Below are 25,340 nucleotides of genomic sequence, written 5' to 3'. Positions count from 1 at the left end.
AATATAATGATATCATAAAAGCCTTAAATTTAGTTTCTAAAAGAACGTCTTAATTAAATACTTGGTGTAACATATCTTTATTTAACCACAAAGGATGGGTAGTGTAAACAAAGCTACTCTGTGGCAAGGGTCACTGCTTACCATAGAGTATTTATGTCAACTTAGGCCGGTTCTCACGATACATGCTACCTTCTCACGCGCTCACTTCCTTCCTGTCAGTACACTAATGAATTATGCGTACAAATAATTTTATAAACAGTTTTGTAATATACCTACCTAATACTTTTAGATTAGGAATATAAGACATTTCTTTTGCTTTATAGGTCTGGGTCTCAGATTTCTGTATCTGTTTCATGATCATTTGTCAATTTATCAGGCAAGTTGGGGACCAGCCTCCTGTAACACACGCCATCGACTTTTACGATCTAAGGAAAGCCAGTTACCGCATGATGTCTTCCTTCACCGTTCGAGCGAATGTTAAACGCTCTGCTCGATCGAACCTAAGACCACAGGGTTGAGAAGATCACGCTGAAGCCACTAGGCCAAAACTGCTCCAGGTAGCAAGTGGACAACTAAGTTTTTGGTCATTATAAATCCGATTTATGATTCCGAGTTTTGTACTACGTATATAGCTTTTAAGCCGAATTTTAAGTTCAAAACAAATGCAGATCGTAAAGTTTTTTCTAAGTTAACTAGTTATACGCAAATAAAATTCGTTCCTAGCGGCTAGCCTCAAATAACGAGCCAAGGCTGCGCAATATGTACATTTTGCTCACATAGGTTTGCTTAGTTTTATAAGCGTCGCGATTTCCTAAATGGACGGAGTTACACCCCGAGAGTATAGCCAGACGTCACAAACTGTTACATTGCATTTATTCCTTACATAGCAATTAACTCCGTACATGAATAATAAATAAATAATTAAATTATCCTTCTAAATATTTAATGTTAATACATTAAAATTAATCTTTGAGCTGACGTTTATCTTTGCTAATACAAATATGACGCAGTGTCGAGAAGTCACCGACTCTTAACGTCTTGCATCGGAAGGGGTCACTCAGGACACCGGGGTGATAATCGCCTGGTGCCTGGGAACTACTCCTTCCGGACCCCACCCTCGCACTTAAGTGACAAATCTTTTTTTGATTGTGAGAACTATGCCGCCGGAACTATTGAGCTGAATAGCTTCTCGGATACGGAAATTGTCAGAGGAAAGTAGGTGCTTGTATCGATTATGTATTTAGACGTTCTATGCTAACGTTGAAATCTCCCCCTTATAATCATTACAACACGTTAATAGATATAGCTTTTGTCTTTTTCATATATTTATGACGTAATTATAATCACAACAAACGCTAGATACATTACAAACAGAAGTCTCGGGAGTGTATAGAGTTGGCAAACAATCATCAAAAATCAATATCTTTGTTCATAAAATACGCGTCTAATAAAATAAAAATTCTCTACATTATCGAGAAAATTATGTAAATTTTGGCAGAAAAGTAAAATAACGCGAACCGTGGGAAAGTGTTTAAAATAAAAGTGTCCCATGACCTGTTTGCACTCAAGACAAGGGCCTGTGGGACGTTGGAACAATACTCCACAACCGCAGCCACAAAGGAGCGAGAAAAGAAAACGCAAGACAATAGGTATAACCGCCGTATTACTTTGCACTTTATTTAAACCTTCGATACATCCGTTTAAACGAACCACCGATCCTTACTAACATTAAATAATTCTGTTTTTAACGCGCTAATCTCAGACACCACTGGTACGAATTTAAAAGCTCTTTTTGTGTTGGATACTTTATTTATTAGGGAATATTTAAGAATACAGGCGAAACCGCACGGCCTATAATATATTTTATATAGTATATACGTAGGTAAAAGTAAGTATGTATTTTTGAGAGTAGTGTTGGCCTAGTGGCTTCAGCGTGCGACTCTCAAACCGCGATCGTTGGTTTGATCCGCAATGAACTTTTTTTCTATATGCGCATTTAACTTTACGAGCGATGATGAGGCTTGCCTTAGACCCAAAAAGTCGACGGCGTGTGTCAGGGACAGGACGCTGATAAATTATTAGATTGACAAATAAAACCTAAAAAGGTAGCGCCACAAATTTATTATTTATGTATATATATTAATTAGTTTATAATTACGCAGCTTTGAATAACAAATTATAGTAATAAACAGATTGGTTGGTACAAAACAATAACGGTTCGAAAGGTGTTCCGCAATAGTTTTCGTTAATTCAACGGACAAGCAAGCTGTCGCATGGTCTACCGGTACAGTCCAGATGGTGCCTTATTTTGTGAATTATGCCCTATTTTCTTTTAATAGTCGAATGGTTGGTTTCGCAACCTATTATAGACTTGATGTGAAATGTATAATACACTAGCTGACCGGGCAAACGTTTTGCCATGTATATTATTTCCAGGAAAATTTTTTTTTAGTTCAATAAAAATCTACTAAAATAAAAAATAGGAGTTAATCGTACAGGGGTGACAAATAAGGGGTGTATGTATGTTTGTATGCTGTATCATAAAAAAATAAAAACAAAAAAAATTGTCTAAAAATAAAAAAAATATTTTTTTGGGAGGGAAAACCCTTATCACATAGGGGTTTGAAAGATAGTAGCCGATTGTCAGACATACTGAATAATATAAAAAAATCATAAGCATCGGTCGAGCAGTTTCGGAGGAGTATGGGAACGAACATTGTGACATGAGAATTTTATATATATACAATATGTCAGTACTAAGATTTATTAATTATTACAGAACACCGCGACTTAATAATATTGTGTATGTAAGACCAGCGTACGATGTAGAAAATTTTATTTTTAATTAACTTTACGCAGTTCCACATTAGAAATTCAAAACTATCGTGTCATGCCAAGAAGACGATGAGTAGACACATTCGAATTTCTTGAGTTGATTGGGTTCCGAGTTTTTGTAGCGTACTTCCGCGGTTTTAAGTGACATGCACGCACGAATGGCTCTCTAGAAATTGATATTTGACTTCTTGGTCTATTAGAGCGTCTGTCTTCCGCTTCTCTATGGTTATTGGCGCGTGTGTCCCTTGCTTTATAATTTTTTTTACCTTAATTGCTTCATTTTTGATAGATAATGATGGATAGGCTGTTAAATTCTATTGAGATGTTATGCTCTATTGAAAATTACTTGGAATTTGTTTGGACAATGTAATGATTAGCTATAATTTGTTGTACAATGTAAAGTTCGTGTCCAATTAACGAATTAATCACTATTTAACCAAATTGCAGCAAAACAAATAGGTTTGGAGCAATCACATCATCACGCGTACAAAATCAAATAAAACTCATAATTTTATTGCTAAACGAATTATCTATAGACATTTTAAGCTCGGGCCGCGTCGCGTTGCGTCCGCTTATTCAAACAAAATACCGACCAATCACGATTTTGTGAATTTGAAATTTGTTAAAGCCCCCAGTACTACAGAAAACCAATACCGCGTATACGTAGCTACGTAAAACTACGCACGGGCTAAGCTAAGCCGCGCCTGTGTGCGTGCACACACTGACCGCCGCGTATAGATACCTACTCACACAATGTGATATTGCAAATGGCCTAGTCGAATGTATTCGTTCGCCCGGCGGCCGCTGGGGGGAGCCTGGGGGGAAGATGCGTTTTTGTGCACATCTCCTCTCTTTACCTACGTTTACTGCTAAATATAAGTGCGTAACTGATAGGTAATAAGGCCTATGTGTGCGTGCTATTCAGCAACGTCCGTTCGAATCCGGTTTTCAAAATTTGAACTTTTAAAACAATGCATTGTTTTGAACATGTTGATAATTCGGCGGCGCTGTTATACGGTAGGTATTATTAGTGACAGTGGCAGACTAAGTGGCTGGCTCCATCGGTCTCCGAGTTAAGCACACCTGACCGGGCTCGGTGTTGAAGCGGCCGAATGGAAAGCAACATAAAAGGACGTTTACATCGTCACTAAAGAAAAGAAAAAAAAAAACGCTTTCGTTCAAACATTGAACCTGTTAGAAAAAAAAACCATGACCAAATGTAAACATAGATGAACATTATATAATGTAATGTAATTTAGGATTTCGGGTTTCTATAGATTTAAATATTACTTGAACTGAAAATCGGTTTACACGTCATTTTTATCGTTCGTCTTCTAATATTATTACATTATATATACATCTGTCATCTGTCACAGTTGAAAGATGACAGATGACAGGTGAGTAATGTAATAGGAACCTATTTATTTAAATGAATATAGGCAAGTGTTGCATATAAAACAAGTGTTGATGTATTTAACTTTTGTTAATTTATCCACAAATTGACAGATTAGTTCCGTACGGTTATCTCACAAATTGGCGTGACCACAGACTAAAGCAATTGTCAAATTTGGTGAACCAGATCCTATTTAATTAGTCCTAACATACCTCACATCGATGTCGTCAATTTATTTAGATTAACAGAACAACACTACCTGAAAAAGGGTTGTCAAAAATAACTTTTTGCTACGCTAATATTGCCTTTGTCTAGCTGACCACGGCTACTTTAATACACTTGAAAAGTCAAGTTATAATAATAAAAAAATCACAAAATAGTATCTAGAAAATTTTATAATTTATTGACAGCAATAGACAACGGAATATTTCACAGAGATCGTGGTGCAACAAAATGTGAATTTAGTTGTTTTACTTTCTTCTTTTACCGATAATTACGTAAAAACCCTCAAAAATTAAACAAATAATTATACAGACTACAAAAATGTACAAATATAATGGTAACCCTACTGCAAACTCAAAGCGATACGACGATGTCCACTCCTTTTACAGGCGCTCGAATTTTCACACACACGCGCGCATTTTCCGTACCTAGTTGTATAAAATTTATGGTGCACACTTTTGCAGGCTATAGCATAGATTTGTGGGGGGGAGGTGCAGTTGGTCAGCCATTTCGCGTCGACTTGATTTACAAGGGCTGTGCGTGCCGGTGCTAAGATTGGATAATCTCTGCTATGTGTCATCGGCGCTTGTTTTTGAAATTCGAACTTTTTTGTAAATCGATTTACAATTTTTTTTTTTACAGAGCAAAGACAAACCTTTGTGGCCGGAAAGATTTGTATCTATAGTTAAATCTTTCTTTATAAAAAAAAAATACAATAACCCTTTGTATATAAATGAATACAAAATATGCAATTGGATTTGAAATTTTGCGTTGGGAAATATCAATATCTATAGCTGAATCTGTGTTCATAAAAATGGATGCACTTCTTTATTGCTTAGAAACCTTTCAATACCATTACATACATAAAAACAAAATAACAGAAGTCATTTTGACATTGATAAAATCGTTTTTCATTAAGTCACCAATTAGATATGAAAATCTCCAATTAATCACTAAATAAAGTAACATAATCAGTCTGGCTTTCATCGTTTAAAAACGTTTGGCCGCGGGGGCATTGCGAAATGCACGTTAGGGTGGCTAGGGGTGGTAGGGGTCAGCGAGCTGTTTGTCTATCGCGTTTTCCATTCAACGGCTGAATTTCCCGAAGCCCGCTGCGATTCACCCCATCCTCCTCGTTGTATTTTTATTAAAGGAATTATAGCGTCTAGGTACCTATCTGATTATTGATTAGTTCGCTTAGCTTTTTGCGTGTGTGTAAACTTTTTCTGTATTTCGATGTCTGTTATGTGTTGTGAAGGATTTCATTACTTCATTTTCGTTTAGCGTTCGATGTAAGCGATAAATAAAAAATCTTTTTTTAGGTCTGGGTCTCAGATTTTTGCATCTGTTCCATGATCATTCGTTAATGTGGCATGTGGGTGATCAGCCTCCTGTAACTGACACGCCGTCGACTTTTTGTGTCTAAGGCAAGGCGGTTTGCTCATGATGTTTTCCTTAACCTTTCGAGCGACTGTTAAATGTGCACATAGAAATAAAGTCCATTGGTGCAGCGCCGGGGATCGAACCTACGACCTCAGGTATGAGAGTCGCACGCTGAAGCCACTAGGCCAAAACTGCTATGTAAGCAATTATTAATGTAAAATCGTTCAAGTTAAAGTATTATAATACCTACTAAGCTAATCTACAGTTATCTTAAGGAACCGGAAATCAATATTCGGAATTCAAAACACTATGACACATTCAAACATCTATAGACATCCTTAGAAACAGAACGGATATAGTTACAATAGGTTCTAGTTGTTCGAATCGTAACTGCAACGCAATGATACGAGATACCATCGCTTTTGGTGTTCGATATTCAAAACCCCGTTGTTCTTGATTAATGTTCCGTTTTATCGGTTTTTGTTCGCCATATTTGATTCTATACAGTTTAAATTTCGAACTTGAAATCTTTTCTCAAAATTTTCCGTACTAATCAAAGTGATTGCGGCATGTATACGTAACAATGATTATTTAAATATTCGTACTACGATAATATGTACTTTGTATAGTACCTAACCTAGGTACAATCGTGTCTGGTCTACCACGAAATTTGCTTGAAATATTCATAACTTTTGAAACGCGCCTGAAAGCTAATATAGATAGTTATGACAACCCACACCCTTTTCCAACTACACTTGTTATATAATACTTTTGGTTCAAATATGAATTTTATTCATTAATTATCTTATAGTTAACGCATCACAAAACACGCAGCTAAAACAGATTACATTGATGAACAGAACAGAAGAACATGAAAAGACAACACTCAAATTGAATGTGCAATTGATTGAATTACGCAGAAAAATCGTGTTCGTACGCGGCACATGGAACACTTATTTAGCAATAAACTGGACGTTATAAAGCCTACAGTAACAATTATAAAATAATTATATTAAAAGTGGTAACTATTGAAAGGCTGGCATCATACAAATATATAGAATGCCGAGGTCAAAACGATCCCTAATATTTTATTCCCGCTTAACTATGCCATGTATAAAACATAAATTAGTTCAAGAGAACTTAAAAGGCAGAGTATTAAAATACGTATTTCGGTTAGTGCGAGAAAATAAAACGAGTTTTGCAAAAAAAAATCCAACGGGCATAAGCCTCGGTTTTTGTATTAAATATGATTTCAAAGAGAATTTACGCTTTTACAATTGTATGAAAAGTCTGAAGAAAGGCTTCGGCCATATCTTTGTATAACAATAAGTAAACAATTGAACAAAACGCTGTAGTAATTTTCAATATTGCCCTCTGTAAGGCCTGTTTTCGTTACAGTATTCTGCATAAGTTATTAATATAAGTGACTACCAATGTTTTTGAACTTTGTTGTTTTAAGAAGTCAACGGGAAGCCTTACACCTAACAAGCTATCTCTTTCAGGCAACCGATCGTTTACTTTAAGGTAAATACTCAACAGAAGAACTACATCTAACTTACTAATGAAAAATTAAAAAAAAATTATATAAATGTAACGTGTATAAATATATAAAAACAAATCAGTGACGCTACCTTTTTAGGTCTGGACCTCAGATTTCTGTATCTATTTCACAGTCAGTTGTCTGTCAAACAGGCAAGAACGCAACCTATGCTTGACACAGGCCAGGACTGGCTCTAAATCAAGCCGGTTTCCATACGATGTTTTCCTTCAACGTTCGAGCGAATGTACGCGCGTAGACGGATAGTCCATTAGTGCACAGCCGGGGATCGAACCTACGACCATAAGGCTACTCCTTCTATCTACATATGTAAGGATGACTAAGAACAATAAATAACCGGAATGAAAAAAAGAATCGTTTCAGAAAGTTGTCAATTAATAAAGTTATATTGAAAAATACTCACCATTAAAATGATTTTATACAACTATCCGATGTGAAACTGCCCGTGGCGCTCCGCTGGCTCTGTAACAGACAAACAACTTCCTTTACTGAAAATGTATTGAAAAAGATCGAATATCATTTTATTCCACGGGAATGCCTATTGGGTATTAGCACGAAACGTCCGGTTTAATTAATATAACTTTAATTCAGCATTTTCGTTGTTTTGTGGCATGGAGTATGTTCTACCATAATTTCTACGTAGATTACGAAAGAATGTCATAAATTAAATACTAGACATGTAGAGGGTAGAGAGTTTACATAGGGAGTGTTTAAGGGAGTTGTTCGGATTAATACCTGCAGCTGAGTTTCAGCAGCGGACGTAGAGGCAGTATACGAAATTCCACCCGTATCATCATTCCACAACTGAACGTTTTTTTTTCGGGATTTTTTGCCGCTCACCACCAATATGTGGAACCATGTGACCAATAAAGTATTTCCGAACCAATTCGACTTAGGGTCCTTCAAAAAAAGTGCGTACCAATTCTGTGAACGCACTCGCGAGCCCTCTGGCATTGAGAGTGTCCATGGGCGGTATCCCTTAACATCAGGAGCCTACTGGCCGTTTGGCCCTCGTTCTATAAAAAAAGGAGGTTAGGCTTCCAGATACGTTGTTATTGGGTAAAGAAATGCCATTCTAACAATGCCTTCCTAAGAGCATTTGTTAACCAGAACGGACTTCAGAATTAAGTCTCATGCTTAACTGAAGTGTGTAAGTGAACAAATAAGATTGTAGTTTTAGCTTGCAGATCTTGTAACTTATTTATGAGCGGACAATGGCGTGGTAAGTGGTGGTTCCTGGATATGGGATGAATATTGAAATAAAATAAATCAAACAAAATGAGTGGCACTACAATGTTTTTAGGTTTAGGCCTCAGATTTCTGTATCTCACACACACACACGCCGTCGACCGTATGGGTCTAAGGCATGCCGGTTTCCTCACGATGTTTTCCATCACCGTTTGAGCGAATGTTATATGCGCACATAGAATGTCCATTGTTGCAAAGCCGGCGATTGAAGCTGCCACCTCAGGGATGAGAGGCTCCTATTCCTCAAGTTTAATGACACAAAAGACTTCTTAAGCTATTTCGTACCTCATCGCTTTCCTATTGATAATCCTTATCGATAAGAGAAAACAGAATCAATACGGGCTAGCACGTGTGAGCCCACCCGCGGCGTGCGCGTGCGACGCTTTTTATAAGGATCTTAGACCCGTATTAGAACATGATAAATCGATATTGATTAGCTCCCAGACAACATTTGACGAATATGTCAAACAAAATAAGAATTAAAACCAAACTCTGTTAGAATTTATTTATAGTGAACGTGAACAAAAAAGCTGTTGAAACCTTAAAGTAATAAGCTGTAGTTACGAAGAAACTACAAGTAATAAATCTTTATCAAAAGAAAACCAGGTGTAAGGCGCGCGTAATATTGTTGCCACTTAGAGGCTAATTTTATTGTCGGCGCAGTGTTGGTGCCCCTCAATCACCGGAAGTCATTTGTGATACTCAAACTGATTCCATATTTGAATCAATGATGCATCTGTTAAAGGTGGGCTTTTGAGGAATCCAAAGTTTTCGGAGATAATATGTTGCAATCTTTAAAGAGCACACATTTTGTATTGTGTACAGTAAGTTTTTGAAAAACCTGTTTTAAATTGAAATTATAAACACAGAAATCTGAGACCTAACCCTCAAAATGTTGCATCTTATTTATTTTATTATATAGCCCATGACTTATGTAATAAAGTTTAGTTTATTAGATTGCCTTAACGTTGTCAAACAGACAAAAAACTAAATTTATAGAAAATCACTAACATAAACTATCTGATATATCAGATACATATATGTTTAACTAAATAATACGTATGCAGATGATAAACGCGCTTAACTCAAAAACGATTAGTAAAGTTATTAATGGTATATATAAATTATACTAAAATATAACATTTATTTACGAAATCTACAAAATAATGTCCATTGGTCCAATACGGCCTTAGGCCAAACAATTCTTTCGATATACTAATCAATTCGTTGAATAATAACAAAATGTGTTTGAAAACTCTTCTTTATTTCCGTTCGAAATTAATCTGTTTAGAATATAACACTCAAAGAAAGTGTAAAACCGAATACACATTAATATTTATTTGCGAATGCGGGCGCAAGGAGTTCTTAGCTACTTGAACTACAATGGGTCACGGAATTGGTCTACTTGTCCCAAATTACCGCTATGTCCCGCATCCTTGCCGGGGTGATACATAAATTAACTGCTTCGCAGAAACACGCCGGAAGATCTAATTTCTTTTATGCAGCGCTTTGAATTAACAAGTACAATTACCTGATTGTTTGAATTTAGAATATCTGCTTTCTAAATTTGAAATATTTTTGTTAAGTAATGTTGCCATACGTTTAAAAAAACTACATGATAATATAATATCGTAATTACACGGTTCACTTACACGTGCCACGTGTCATTGAAAAAAGTCACATCTACAAATCGCTATCATACAAATTCAACTAAATTACACGTTATTCAATTTCTTAAGCCCTTCAGTTATCAGATTCAAACCGCAACCTGTCATAATATAAAAAAACACAACGAGCATTTAGGGTGAATACACACGCCCACTTGCAAGGAGGTGACGTCACAGGAAGTGACGTAAGAAGGTCGGCTGTCTTGAATGGGCACGCACACTACCTTAACCAAGTTCCTTACTCACGTACGAGTACGTGTGAATGAACGTACTAGCGTTTATCCTGATCGTATTGTCTGACATTGAGATTGACGTTTAGTGGACAAACATGAGCTGTATGCGAGACGAGACTAATTCAGCACATAACGGGTAGCATATTAAAACTTTCGCCGGGAACTACGAATTACTAATGAGCAAAAGCCAAATTCACATCACTGTCATATTGTCTCGCTTGACCGCCTCTAGGACAATTGAGTACGGAAAAAACGTACGTCATTTCCGAATTTTAATGAGAACGACAGGGGCATTGGACTCCGCCAAAACCATAACACACGATGAATTTGTGCCCTATTCTCTTGTAATTCGGGTTGTCTAGAATGTGACGGTATGGAGTGCTGGGGTGCGGGCAGGTGTGAGGCCAGATGTCTTGAACAAATTGCCGTGCCATAAGGTACTGTATGGACACACCCTTACTTTTGTCGGGCGTGTGGCGTGTGCCAAGTTTTAATTTTATGCTTGATTACAGCATCGGGGATTACTAATTAATAGTTGCGAGATGAATGTTTCTGAGAGAAAATGTGAAGTACTAAGCGTATTGTTTCGCTTCTTGCATATTGTTACGTGTGCTAATGAACGAATATCTTGATATAATGATATCGTTAAAAAGAAAATGTCTTGACCTTAATTGAGCAGAGGCTTGTATCAATGTTACATTGATATTACGAAATGGGTATTCTTTTGAAGCGGTTAAAGTGAGGCCAAAGAATATTGATTTTGTTCTACCGGACAAGTTTTATGAGATGTTGGAATGTTTTTAGGTATAAAAAGTCTAAAAGATACAGAATCGCATCAGGGTTAAATTGAGACCCCACAATAGAGACTACGGAAAAAAATGTGTTTAATTCCGACTAGTAAAAATCTTCTCTTTTGATATATTTTATATATTAGTTAAATACTTAAGGAACCTTCTTGATTTCACAATAAATTATTGATTTAAAAAAGTTGATTGGATTGAATTCTTTTTAAATTTATTTGGAATTTGGGCCTCCACTCCTCTAAATCCAGCCATGAATAGATTATTTACGACATCTTCAGATAGTCGCTTCATCAGACTTCACCATTGAAATATGTTCCAAACTAAATAATTTTGAAAATGTTTACATTGATCGAACCTTGTCTAAGCAATTGAATAAATTGTGAATTTGAATTTGAACATTGTGAATGTGGCTTCTCTTAGTACCAAACAAAAAAAAACTTTATTTGTTTTATAAAGTTAAATGTCGTAAATATGTCGAAAGTGTAAAAAAAACCAATGACAATCGTAATCTTGACATATCTGATTCAACAACAGAAGGAAACTGAATATAAATCGAAAGCCAATTACAAAGATATGAAATAGCAAAGGACAGCTCGAAAAGCCAGGCTTTGTCGTGTACCTTTGATTACCTAGACTGTCCCTAACAGAGAAGACAATGTGCGGATAAAAATGGAATAAAGGAATAGTTTTTTACTTGTTTGAACCCATTCCTTTCTGCGTATTGATTGCTAAGATTGATGACTAACAGTCTTACAGATTAGCGATTTTGTTTAAGTGTTCTATGGTTCCTAGAATTTAATCAAGTAAATAGTTCCTAATAATTATGGGACATAGTAATTTACAGATGGAAAAAATTGTAATTATGGGAGCACTGTTCGCAGTGACTTCAGAGTGTAACTCTCAGCCCTGAGGTCGTAGGTTCGATCCCTGTGCACCGAGGGACTTTATTCGCTCGAAAGGTGAAGGAAGACAAAGTGTGAGACAGTTTGCCTTAGACCCTAAAAGTCGACGACGAGGGTCAGACACGGAAGGCTGGTCACGAAACTGATATATTAGCCCATGATTAATTTAATTGTTTTTTTTTTTAATTTAGAACATTTTTTTGTTTCAATTCCTCAGTCGTGGCAACAGTTCTAAAAACTTTATAACATTCTCGTAACATAACGTGGATATAATACATAATATACGATTGCGGTTCATTACAGTATAAGTTATAAATCGATTAATTACTTATTTATTCTCTAATTATTATATATCACTAAATAGATTGGGTATTAAACGGTTTTTGTCCTTTATTATATACATATTAGGAAGCGATAATAAGACATATTTGAAATTAACCGCCAAATTCCACACGCCAAGCGTCACTCTCCCTACAGCGTGATGGCAACCCCAGCGAAAGGTGTACACTCACGTATGGGGGCCCACCACCCCTATTATCTTTCAGAAGTCTGCAAGATAAAGGCAAGCGGAGTCGGGGGGTGATTTTCTTTATTCTTCACCCGGATTTATTATTATTTTTTATTATTACTCTGATTGTAGATCGACGCGTGCGCACATGTCAGGCGCCCCTCAAAATAAGCGTATTACTGTTACGTATTTACATTTTTCTATTGTTCGATGGATTATTGAAGGTTACTTTAGTAAGTGTTATTTAACTAATCAACGTATGCTGAGGAGTAAACATCGGTTGTAAAACTTTGAGTTGTGACGACGTCATTCAGAATTTTACCTCAAGTATACACGGAATACCTTTCTTGAACGCAATAAGACGGTCTTTTTTTCCAAATACAATTCTATTGCGCGGCGTTTAAGGTGAATTTCTAAGATGTCTATATAATCAGCTGATTTTATCGTACCGTAAACTCTGCCTTGTGGTTTCGTGTTTCCTTACGTGGCCTTTAAGACTTTTTCTTAAGAGTCATATTGGTTTGAGCTTGATATGCACATGTTGTTTGATCCGGCGATTTAATGTGTTTTGTGGGCGTATCATATGTCTTTAAGGTGATGTTGTTAAGACAATACTGGCCAGGTGGTATTTCGGTCAGATGACAATGCTAACGTAACTTCCGTATTGTACGGGCTTTTTTTTAATGATGACGTATATTTATTTGCAAACGATACACAATTCTTATAGAAATAGGCATGCAAATGCCATATTGTCATAAGAAGCGTTAAGTTATTGATAATTGCTGTCAAATCTTACGGTCAAAATACTCTCCCACGCTATAAAGACACTTTGCCATTATTTTTTTAAATTTATATATAAATCTTACAGTTGAATACTGATTTATTATAGCTTCTGTTGCAGACATAGGTAACGAATCTCTGCCTTCCAGTCTCTCTGGTAATCGCACCCAAGTCTTAGACAAAACAAATAATACGGTCGTATATTAGTTATTGTGTTCAAAGATTATTTTAATAATTTTTATATACACTCAGTATTATAAGAATCAATATATAATATAGTTCTTTTTTTCTTATTGGCTTCATTTTAAACTAAAAAGCGTTACTAGGCAACGCTATGTTCAGTTTTTTCGTCATTCAACTCCCAAATATTCTATTAGAGGAAAATAACTAAAAACTAATGCGAATCTAAAATTGCATTCGATTTGCCAAACGTTGCAATTTCTAACGGAAAATTTTCAAATAGGAAGCCACCAAACATGGCGTCGTAATCCTGTAGACAGCACACTCAGCGCCCACTACAAAGCTTACTTGCCCCTCACCCACCTTTGACCCTGCGCCGGCGCAGCTGCGGGGTAAGATGAAGGGGAACCATCGATCGATACTCGTGCTCTTATCGAACAATTGATTGTGTAACGTAGTCATGATAGCGTATACACTAATAAAATGGACGATCAAAATTTCAATTCGTGCTGAGCAAAACGTCATAACGATATTCCGACTGTATCCTGAAATTCCACCACAACACTCATAAATAAAGAAACTTGACAGAAAGATAAAAAATCCATACAAACTGTGGAATTGAAAATAAAATTCTTTAAAATATATTATATCGTGGTTGTCTGGAAAAGATCGCTTGAAAGCAGCCAGCCAAGTTGTCCTGAAGTGATGAATGAAGTGTTAATAAACAAATATATAGTAACTTGTGTCTGTGTTGTGTGTCTTTACAATTCTTGTACAATTACTTGTCTTTACAATTTATGTACAAAAAATTTCCACGAAATCTAGTTTTTAATCCGCCCAAAAATATTTATATTATTCTAACACACAAATCTTCTTTACTTTCTTACGATTATTATTATTAAATTATTTTTCTTTTTTTTTGCGTCTGAGACGCTAGTAACTGTTGGTGTCTCTGGCAGTATGACCAGCGCTGTGGGACACGTCTGCTCCACAGCATAATGCTGAGCCAGGGTCCGTTACAACGACAACACACACACACATTACACACTTAAAATGTACCTTATTCCTTAAACAATTTTTTTTGTTATTATTATGTGTGTTACTGTGGGTGTGTTTCGTTAGAAATAAATGTTATATCTGCATAAACAATTATTAAACAGTTCAAGTGAAACCGTAAATGTCTACAGATGTAACACAAGGTGTAAATTATATCCGGATGAGTAAGATTGCAATCAATGTGCACCGGGCACGCGACATTTTGGTATACCACCGTCAAGGTGCAAGCGACCCCTTTCTCCTATTATTATTCGTCACAATCCATCGACCCCAGCGAAGTGTTTAGCAGGCATTAATAGAAATTTCGAACAATAGACCAAAGCTACCACTGTAATCTTAATTTTGAATTTCGAACACTAATAGCACGCTGTGAGTTTGAATTTAGAACAGAAGTTTTACAACGCCCACTAGTAGAACGTTTTTGTGATAATAATTTTATTTGTAAGAATATTGTACAAACATATTATCGTGGTACAATCTTCGCATATTCTGAAAATTTGTCTCACATAATTAAAATATAGGATTTTATATAGTTGTTACATATCATCAACACAGTAGTTACATTATCAATCAAATCACTACATCATTGTTTCACTCAAATATTATTAAGTAGATTTTTTAATTCTATTATGAAGATCATTTATTATTTTTAGTAAATTATAATGAATTGATTTCCTATACAATTCTAGATATATTTTGTCGTAGCAAATTCCTCCCCACGTCTTCAGCAGTTTTCCACTTAAAAATATGGTGTTTTATGTAAATCGATAAAGCAACCATTTTAGCTCTAGATAATCGGTTTCATGATCATTTGTCAATCTATTAGGCCAGTAGGATCATAATATTGTGCCTGACACACGCCGAGTGAATGTTAAACGCTCACATAAAAAAACTCCATTGGTCCACAGTCGGGAATCGAATCTACGACCTCAGGGATTTCAGTTCAGTGAATCACTACAAATAAATGTCTTAAAAGCATTAAACGTGTTCTAATATTGATAGATTTTTGGGGGACATTAACCCATATCAAACCATTGAGTACTAGCGAATTTAAGAATAGGGAGCAAAAAATATGATGCGGGTACATATGTCGGCAAGGTGCTATTTGTAGAGAACTCTTTCTTCGGCGAAAGGTGCAAATATCAAGTAGGTCATCTTTGATATCTTTTTTTGATATCAGGTATAACACGTGGTAATGAATCGCTGTATACTTAAAAAGAACATAAGAAATAGAAGCGTCAGCAGGAAGGAATGGAGAAAGAAAGTCATGAACAAGATAAGGATAAAGCTGGCCTTTATGAATTCCGATCGACGGTACTTAAGGTAGTTAGGAAATTAGGTAAAGTAAAAAAAATATATGCAGCTGTAATTTTTATTATGTTTGGAAATAAAACGGGCTTTTATTGTTATTAAAAAGTAAATTTTACCGCAATTCGTTCAAACATATGGAGATAAATAAAGACAATTTATTTCCATAATATTGAAAATAATTACATATCAAACGGGTGTTAGTTTTGTGTTCTGCAGTATGGACCTCTCACGTCGGTTTATTCGTTTTTGTCCTGATGTCGTCACCTCGAATTTTGTGGATATTTTTTATTTGCATCGCTCTCTGGGCATTCGTCACTTTCGACTTCACTCTTGTGAATGGCCAGGTTTGCTTCCTCATTCTTATTTTCTTTAAAGGATTTTGGTTTTCCTAAATAGGTATGTTTTTTAATATATTCTATTTTCTCTATTGTTATTTGGCTTTCGGTTAATAGACCAATATTAAAACTAGGGACAACACCATTGCTTCTAATTCTTTTGTAGTTTCTGCCAAAATAGTGATGTCATCCGCAAACGTCTTTGTGACCACTCTATATTTCTAAATATTATCATTTCGACACACACGAAACGTTGAGGCGATAGAGGGTTGCCCTGTCGTACTCCTCTTGCAATATTTCTATCAGAAATATATTAAATTTGACACTCGGCATTTATACTCAGCATTTTCACTCAGAATCTTAAGATGGTGATAACACATAAAAAGTTATGAGACATATAAATATATATATAAATTATGAGCTAAGCGTCTCTATGACAATGATAATAGCCAATTTCAAATTGTCTATTAAAAAACCCTTAACAAACGTTTAAATACCAAATGTCACGCGTTTCTCTACCCTCAAGACAAACAGATGGCCATGGGAACCTACTCCCACCATTTTAGCTTGATCCCTATATTAATTATTATTAAACAGAAATGCGGATCAGTTATAATCGGTTGGCGAAACATGCGATGATTTAAACCCTTAAGTGATGTAGGTAGGGGTGTTATTCCGTTGTGGGTGAAGGTTATCTATGCTAAATTTGGCACACTGGCACAAATTAGTAACTAAATCAGTGGCGCTACAACCTTTTTATTGTCTGTTTCGCTGATTACTGTTTCTGTTTCATGATCTGCCTGACACACGCCGTCAACTTTTTGGGTCTAAGGTAAACCGGTTTCCTCGCAATGTTTTCCTTTACAATTCGAGCGAATGTTAAATACGCACATTGAAAGTCCATTCGTGCAAAGCCGGGACCAACTTACGAGGTATGAGCGTGACACGCTGAAGCCACTACACCAACAATGCTCTACGTTGTGTTAACAAATATGTATATTTATGTTTTTTTTCATTTACATATATTCCTATTCTTTATTATTATTATTTATATATATATATATATATTATATTATATTTTTATTATTATAGCTGATTACTTAAAGATGTCAAGTGGAACGGTGCAATGGTTGCAGCCCCTAAAGAACATTTTGTAAAATTAGAAGCATTTAATATCTATGTATATCTTCATTGATGTTCATAATTGTAAATTGTGTTATCTAAATGTATAAATGATTTTGAATTTTGATTTAATTCGCGTAAATAGAAAACAATTTAGAACCCTTTTTTGTCGTTGCAAATCTTCAATGTAGGTATGTAGGTATTTCACTGCTGTGTTCAATTATTTAAATCAGATCGCCCCTTTCAATTAAACATACAATTTACGTTATTCAATTTATGAGTGCCAGAAACGTTTCAACCAAAATTAAATAGTATTTACACTATACTATTATATTACTATTAACTGTGCGTTTCATTGATATTACTCTCCTATTATACGAACAAAATTATAGTAGCCTAGCACTAAATAACTACCATGTACCAAAGCCTTAATTATTGAAGTGAAACTTCTTTATCGGCGTTGGAAAAAAATTACCGTCACATTTTTCAGTTACGCGCCATATTTTTCGTGTCCCTACCACGGTTGATTCGAAGCCATTAATAACAAAAATATATAATAACGATAACAATGATAGTAATAATAATTACAATTAATGAAATTCCGTTATAATCTTAGTAGTAATAAGGTAAAATCGAAATAATTGTATTATTTGTATTCATGTCTATGATAATAAAAGCCTTTTGTCAAATTTATGCATGTTGTAATGCAAAGTTGCATATAGTAGATCATTTTTGTACACTAGTACACGCACACATATTTTTTTTTAACCTTAAGCGGTATGCTTTCAAGTCTGCAGTACAACATACATACAATAATAATCAGAGCACACTTAAAAATTCACCCACATTAGTGGAAATTTAAAAAAAATAACCCCTCACAAAAATAAACGACGCTCATCACTTGCACCAACACACGCTGTACAGGAAGCGCAGTGCACACAAGCTCAGTACAAAAGAGATGAGCGGAAAACATATAATTAAGCTATCACATAACGGAACTAACGTCGATATGAAGAAGACGACAAGTGATTCACTTGTTATTTCCTTTATAAACAATTCATACCGGTTTTATTAAGTTCTCATATGTCATGTTATTATGTTTGGGGGTCATAGTAGTTTAATTGTAATCAGATTATAAGTACTCGTACATGTTAAGTTAAAATTACGAAGGAAATCCATGTCTATTTTTTTTTCTTTCACGTTATCGTTATCTTTCACATCATGAGGATTTTGGAGTAATATGAATTATTGATATTCCCGTATCACCTCGACGTCCGTCGTTCCATAACTAACTAGCAGCTTTGCCGTGCTCTACCACTGAAGTGTTTCTGACACAATTCGACTTAGGGTCCTTCAAGAAAAGAACGTACCAATTCTTAAAAGGCCGGCAATACTCGCGAGTCTGGCATTGAGAGTGTCCATGGGCGGCGGTATCACTTAACAAGAAATGAGCCTTCTGCCAGTTTGCCTCCTGTTCTATAGAAAATATTAGATTAGTTGTAATACAGCCCGGGAGCCTGTAATGTCAGCCTATTAGATTGGAGTAAAATCTGCAAGGATTTATGGGTAGACTAAATAAATGCAGTGTTATGTATATATTATTTACTTTATATAAAGATGAATGTAAGGTAGTTCATTATTTACAAAATGAATGTCTTTAATTAGCATTTGTTCCATAAAATTGTTTACTAATTGGGCATTAAAGTTAATAATAATAATTTTAAGAAGGCTAAAGGCAAAGGGTGTTAATAAAACTAACAAAAACGCAATAAAAAATTTAAAAAAACTATATCTACTCTGTAAATCCGACAATAGTTAATTATCGAATGTATGGTGCGTTATGGTCTGTTCCCGATGCGTGACGCCGGACCGGAAATCACTGCGTCGCCCGTTTCCGTATCTCCTCGACTACTTCCGCTCGGAGCTTGTCACTTCTTGTTGTTGTTGTGATTTTAAACAGGTGATTATTGAATTTTTGACAGTTAATTCGAGTTTTTATACAAATTCGGTGTATTCTTTTATAAAAAATAAAAATTGATATAACTATTTGTTATTATTACATTTAAAAATGGAACGTGACACACCCCTTAACCAATAAATGTGTTATTATGACAATAGTGTTAATGCTACCTTAAAATTTTAGTTTTTATAATATAGAGGTAAAAAATAATAGAAAATCAACATCCAACATTACTTTTATTATGAGATAAAACAACACGAATCCTTAACCAATCAAAAGGCCACTCTGACCGGTACGACACACAATTACAGGCACTCAGACAAAACAAAACATAATACCTATAGTAACAAAAAATGGTTTAACAAAAGAAAAAATCGTATGGAATGAATAACCGAAAACCTGAAATGTGCATCGAGTGTCTAAATTCGAGTATTAACGAGAATAACAAAACAATCGCGAATCGAAACGATCGTACGTATTTTGTTTCGTTGAGTGGGAGATGTAATCATTTGAAATTATATTCGTTATGCCTAGAATGCGTTATGTCCTACAAATCCGAAAAGTTTTTATTTATTTATCACATATAAATGCTATATCTACAGTATATGTTACAAGCTAACTTTTCTCAAATACATGAAAATTACGGTAATCTTTATTACAAAAAATAACTAATACAGGTAGTATTGTCTTTTGTTAAAATAGCTTTTACACATTAAGAAAAACACTTTTTGAACGGATTAAAGCTATGTATTATTATTAAAACTTATAGTTTGGTCACGGTGACCACGCACGCTGAAAAGTACGCGAAACGTCGGGAAAAAAATTTAGAATTATGTAAATAACTATAAGTTTTAATAATAATACATAGCTTTAATCCGTTCAAAAAGTGTTTTTCTTAACTAATATAGGTATTAGGTATCAGATAAGCACTGAACAATGCTTTTTTTTAAATTGATCAAACTCTTCAAACTCTGGGATAAGTGTTTATTCTGATATAGTCTCGAAGAATTCTAATACAAAACTGAATAGTACTTCAACTTAGATACAATCCGTATCACCTCGACGTCCGTCGTTTCACAACTGAGCGTTTCTTGAGGCAGTTGTTGCCGCCCAAAACTACTATGTGGAACCAGCTGCCCACTGAAGTAGTTCCAAACCAATTCGACTTAGCCTTCTGGCAATGTGAGTGTTTTTATTACGTTAAAAAGAATCCGACCCCTTACAATAATCTTAAAATATCACGTAGCGAAAACTAGTTGTATGGAGCCAAAGAATAATTATTATAATTAATTACGGCGGCCTCATCACGCGAAAGCGTAATCTAAACCGAAATAGGTTAAACAAAGAAGCGTCTCTTGTCATGGAGGCTGGCTGGAGCTAGCGAGCCGTGGCCACGCAGATCTGCCTCAAACAACTCTAATGCGCCGCTGCATCAGCCCGTAATGAGCTACTCAAGTACTCCCTAACTTGTTTACATTGTTTCTTTATTGTGTTTTTTACCCGCCTTTCTTTTCTATGTAACGAAATGATTTTTTTCCCTCGCAATAAAACGAAATCTCGCGACTGCCATGCCTTTGTGTTTCATGTGATTTATTTTTAATTACACGTACTGATACGCCTCTGCGCGCGTGTCTTAAATCAGTGTCGAGTATCGCGCGGTAAGAATGCGTATTGCAATGTGGAACGAGTGTTTGCCAACTTTTTAAATAAGCTTCCTTAAATATCGTACGAGAACTTTCGCAGCAAGTAAACTTTGTGTGATAAGTGTAGCGTGAAACGTGCAAATCGATTTGAGACTTGACGTTGCGTCAATCGGCTTATAAGTCGAATGAAACGTATAGGTTTTAACGTTTTTTAATAAAGACCAAGCAATTAGTGAGTGGGACGCGTCACAATCCATATGAGCTAAAGTTCCGGGGCCGGTACAGTTGGTAACAAAAGTGCGCGGTACAGTCGCCAACAAAGCGGCTAATCATTCCGTATGTGCGTGGCCCCGTTTCCATTGTCTGGTGCTGATTAAGAGGATTGTCTCCAACGTTCCTCGGTTATTAAAAGCGTGTCTTTCGATGCGATAGTCTAGGAATTGTGGAATTGTGCACTAGCAATTTGTGCTAGATAATGCGTAAAATTTGCCGCTGTGTGAAAGTTTCTCGGCGCTTTTTGTTTTTCCATATTATTGTATGCCTTTTTGTCAGCGCTTTTTACGTCGATCTTGTGTTATATACTCCCGATTATTTCTCATATAAAATTGTTCGTGCTATTGTTATAGTAACAATAGCGTTGACGAATGACAATATTTCTTAGATTTAATTTATATTATCTTTACATACTATTTACAATACAGTTCATATGTTACGTATATATATATTGAAAAAACGCAAGTATTGGGAGGTAATTATCCTCTTAGGAGAAAGTTTGTAAGAGAGGGTTCATCCCTCACAAGATAATATACTTTCACCGGAAACATTAAATTAATCATAAAATGTGATTATTTTTATACGTTAAACATTATTGCATCATACTATGTTTAACTACAGCTTAGTATATATATATATAATAAAGTTTGATTTCAAGGGATTTTTTTTTATAATTTTATAAAGAAGACACTCTTTTACTCTGTTCTTACATCTTGCATTTAGTAGAAATTTTTTTTTAAGTTATCTCCCCATGGACACATTGCAAAGGCCTCGCGTTGCTGGTATTTTGAATTGATACGAAATTGTAATAGTTTAAATAACCAGCAATTCATATTCGTAAAGTCTATTGATAGTGTTTGTTGTCCTTGTCACTTAACAAATAAATAAAAGGGACATTCTCAATATAAGGTAAAATATTCCACTTTAGCTGAGAGAATACGGTTAACGATACTTAGAAGTTGTGGCTCATTTGTGGAGTCTTAAGAAAGTTTAAGATAATCTACAAACTTGAGATAGGGTTGTTACAAAGTTCAATAAATTCCGATATAGCAATTTACAATGACAGAAACGAGTTGTTAGTACAATTTGATAGCTGACATCTGACAGTTTTCACAGTAATTTCGACAATAAATCGATCCATAATGTAATACATAGCTAGTAGTCTGTGCAAATTGACAAGTCTCGAGTCCGTGCTGGGACCTTCGTGGGATTTAAACTAAAACAAAAATTACACGCACGCTTATAACAACTCTTCAAACTCCCAAATACATAACAACAGATTTTGTTTGATTAGATGTAATACTAAGACGTTTTCCATAAAAGAATGATTTGAACATTTTTTTTAATGCTTTCAAAATGCACCATGTACCACGGAATAATTGAGTCTAGTCACACACAACACAGGAGCTCCCGTTAGATCAATTGTCACGACCATATTTATGACATGAATAAAGTTTCGTTATTATTATATACGGCCGATACAGTACCTAATCATAATGTAATTAGTATTTATAGCAAAAAACTTATTATATTATCGCATTACGTCCTTAAACCTACCTGTTAAATTCTTCAAAATCCAAATATAACAGACAAAACCATTTTAGCGTGTAAACGGTGTTACTTGCGTGTAAACACGATAACCACGAGTGATAGCCCTACAAACCCCAACGTCTTAACCCTCCTAAGACACACAAACAATAAGGTGCTGACTTAACCAAGCGGTTAGCGGTTAGCGATTTAGTTTGTTTAACATATTTCTGTGATGTATGTAAGTTTTTTGACAAAAAAATGTATTTATATTTATTTATTGATTCGATCTTAACATAGAAAGTCCATTGGTGCACAGCGCATTTAAAATTTGCTCGAACGGTGAAGGAAATCGACTTGTGTTAGAACCAGTCGACGGCGTGTGTGTGTATTGCATATTAAATTGACAGATCATGAAACAGATACAGAAAATTCCGAGGGCCAGACCTAAAAAGGTTGTGGCGCCACAGATTTTTTTATTCCAGTTTATAAAAGTATTTTGACTGCAAAAAGGTTCGACGTAATTTTTTTAGAGTTTTATTTGTTTGTATTAAATAATATTCATAGTTTAACGGATTTCGTATTAAAACAAATACGATATATGTTCTATAAAAATCCCCTCAATCACCAACCCATTGCAGTTTTAATAATTACATAAACGAGTCTCTTGACGCATGTTCTTAGCATTGGAAGTACTCAAAAACGCTACTCTGTGTGCGCACCTTAATTCTTAAGTGGTCTTTTCTGCCCCGGCAAGCATGACATATGCTTCTTAATAGCAGCGAGGGTTAAATATCTGATTTTGTTTATACGCAAATTAGCTTTGTAGCTTTATCGGTAGCAAATTGTGACATTAGATACGGCGTGGTTTTTAGTGATATTTATAGTATCGTATCGGATATTTGTTAAGTGTTGTTACCCTAAGTTAGTGTAATTTTGTAGAGCTGGTACAAAAATTGCTGGAAGGTAGTGTAGCCAATTTTGTAGAGATGGTACAAAATTTGTTGGAAGCGAGTGTAGCTATTGATATCCTGGCTAGTAAGGCATAGATTAGGTTAGGTTAGTTATGTGATGCTTGAATTAACGTAAGGAAACGTTTGAGTACTGACTGTGAAGCAATGGATTTATTGAAGAAAAATAATAATTTCGCATATTAGGGAACGTAAAACAAAAATCAGCAATTTTGATAAATATAGTTACGGAATGTTTACAAATTCTAAGGTAGTCCATCCAGAGAGCTTGAATTAGTTTTTTGAGTTCTTTAGGTATATATTATTATTTCAACAGATAAATCGAAACTAACGGTCAGGTTGGAAATACAATTTTTTAACAAACATCCTGTTAATTTTTTTGTGCAATTGACTGTTTTAATTATTTTTTGTAAAAAAACTGTACTATGAAGGGTTATCACAAAAAACTGTTAAACAAATATCACAACAAAAAACAATAAAAGCTGATTTTGCGGTTCGCAAAGCACCTTGGAACATTTTTTGTCAATGGAAGCATATGTGCGCGTGCGGAACACCTTTCACAACATTTGCAAGCATCTTTTAGCGTATTAAATATGGAACATCTTTCCCATCAATCATTATCTCCATTTGAAATGGAGCTTGAGGTTTTTATGGTATCTTAAAAAAAATTGCATCTGATTTAATCGGACAAAGTATTTATGTTCAAGTAAAACATTCTAATTAAGTTTACACAAAACAAGTTTACAAGTTTTCACAAAACATTTTTTTTAATTATTATAATTACCACAAAAAAGTTACCACGAAACCAAAAAAAAAAAAGTCTAAAGACTTAAGCCTGGCTGGAATGTAATAAAAAAAGCAGATTACTTCAGCAATACACGTAGTAGTGACCTATATAAACACATTTCCTCATGTTCTGTGCAGTTTTTACAAAAAGTTTCTTAAGAAAGAGGTTCTAAATGAATAAACGCAACATTGTCTACATAAACCCTGATTAAATCCTTAGAAAACTAATCTTCCCCTCGACCATCATAGTGTCATGTTACTTCCAATATTGTTGATAGGCAAACAGGAACACATTGCAGCGCAGGAGGCACTGAAGAGGCCAATGAACCGTGATTTTAATATACATTATCTGTATAGGGCTGTGTTTTTAAATATTTTTTACTTCCGGCTTTACCGTTAATCTAGACTAACCTTGTCTACGGTGTATTCTAGCTTTGCCTGGATTTAGTGGTTTTTCGCAAAATTTAATGCGACAAAAACAATATTTTAATCGATTTAAATAAAAACGTAATTATTTATACATTAAAACTCTTTCGCAGTAGTTCAGTGGTTCACACAGAAGCGGGCAGAGGATTGTAATTCCTAAAAAATCCTTAAGAAGTTCTTTTAATGACTAAAATGATAAGACATTATAGTATAAGTTG

The 25,340-nt window shown here is 35.0% G+C and overlaps 1 protein-coding gene across 2 annotated transcripts in view; it reads right to left on the bottom strand.

Annotated features, from left to right (window-relative positions):
• The window catches only part of LOC123716283 (homeobox protein prospero), an 83,713-nt gene that overhangs the window by 41,480 nt on the left and 16,893 nt on the right, over positions 1-25,340 (bottom strand). For both annotated transcript variants that reach the window (XM_045671945.1, XM_045671946.1), the window contains exon 3: positions 7,795-7,853. The gene's annotated coding sequence lies outside the window, so the exon portion shown is untranslated. The remainder of the gene's footprint in view (positions 1-7,794; positions 7,854-25,340) is intronic.

Source organism: Pieris brassicae, chromosome 11 (genome assembly GCF_905147105.1).
Source record: "Pieris brassicae chromosome 11, ilPieBrab1.1, whole genome shotgun sequence".
Lineage (NCBI taxonomy): Eukaryota > Metazoa > Arthropoda > Insecta > Lepidoptera > Pieridae > Pieris > Pieris brassicae.
This window is presented reverse-complemented; position numbering and strand designations above follow the sequence as displayed.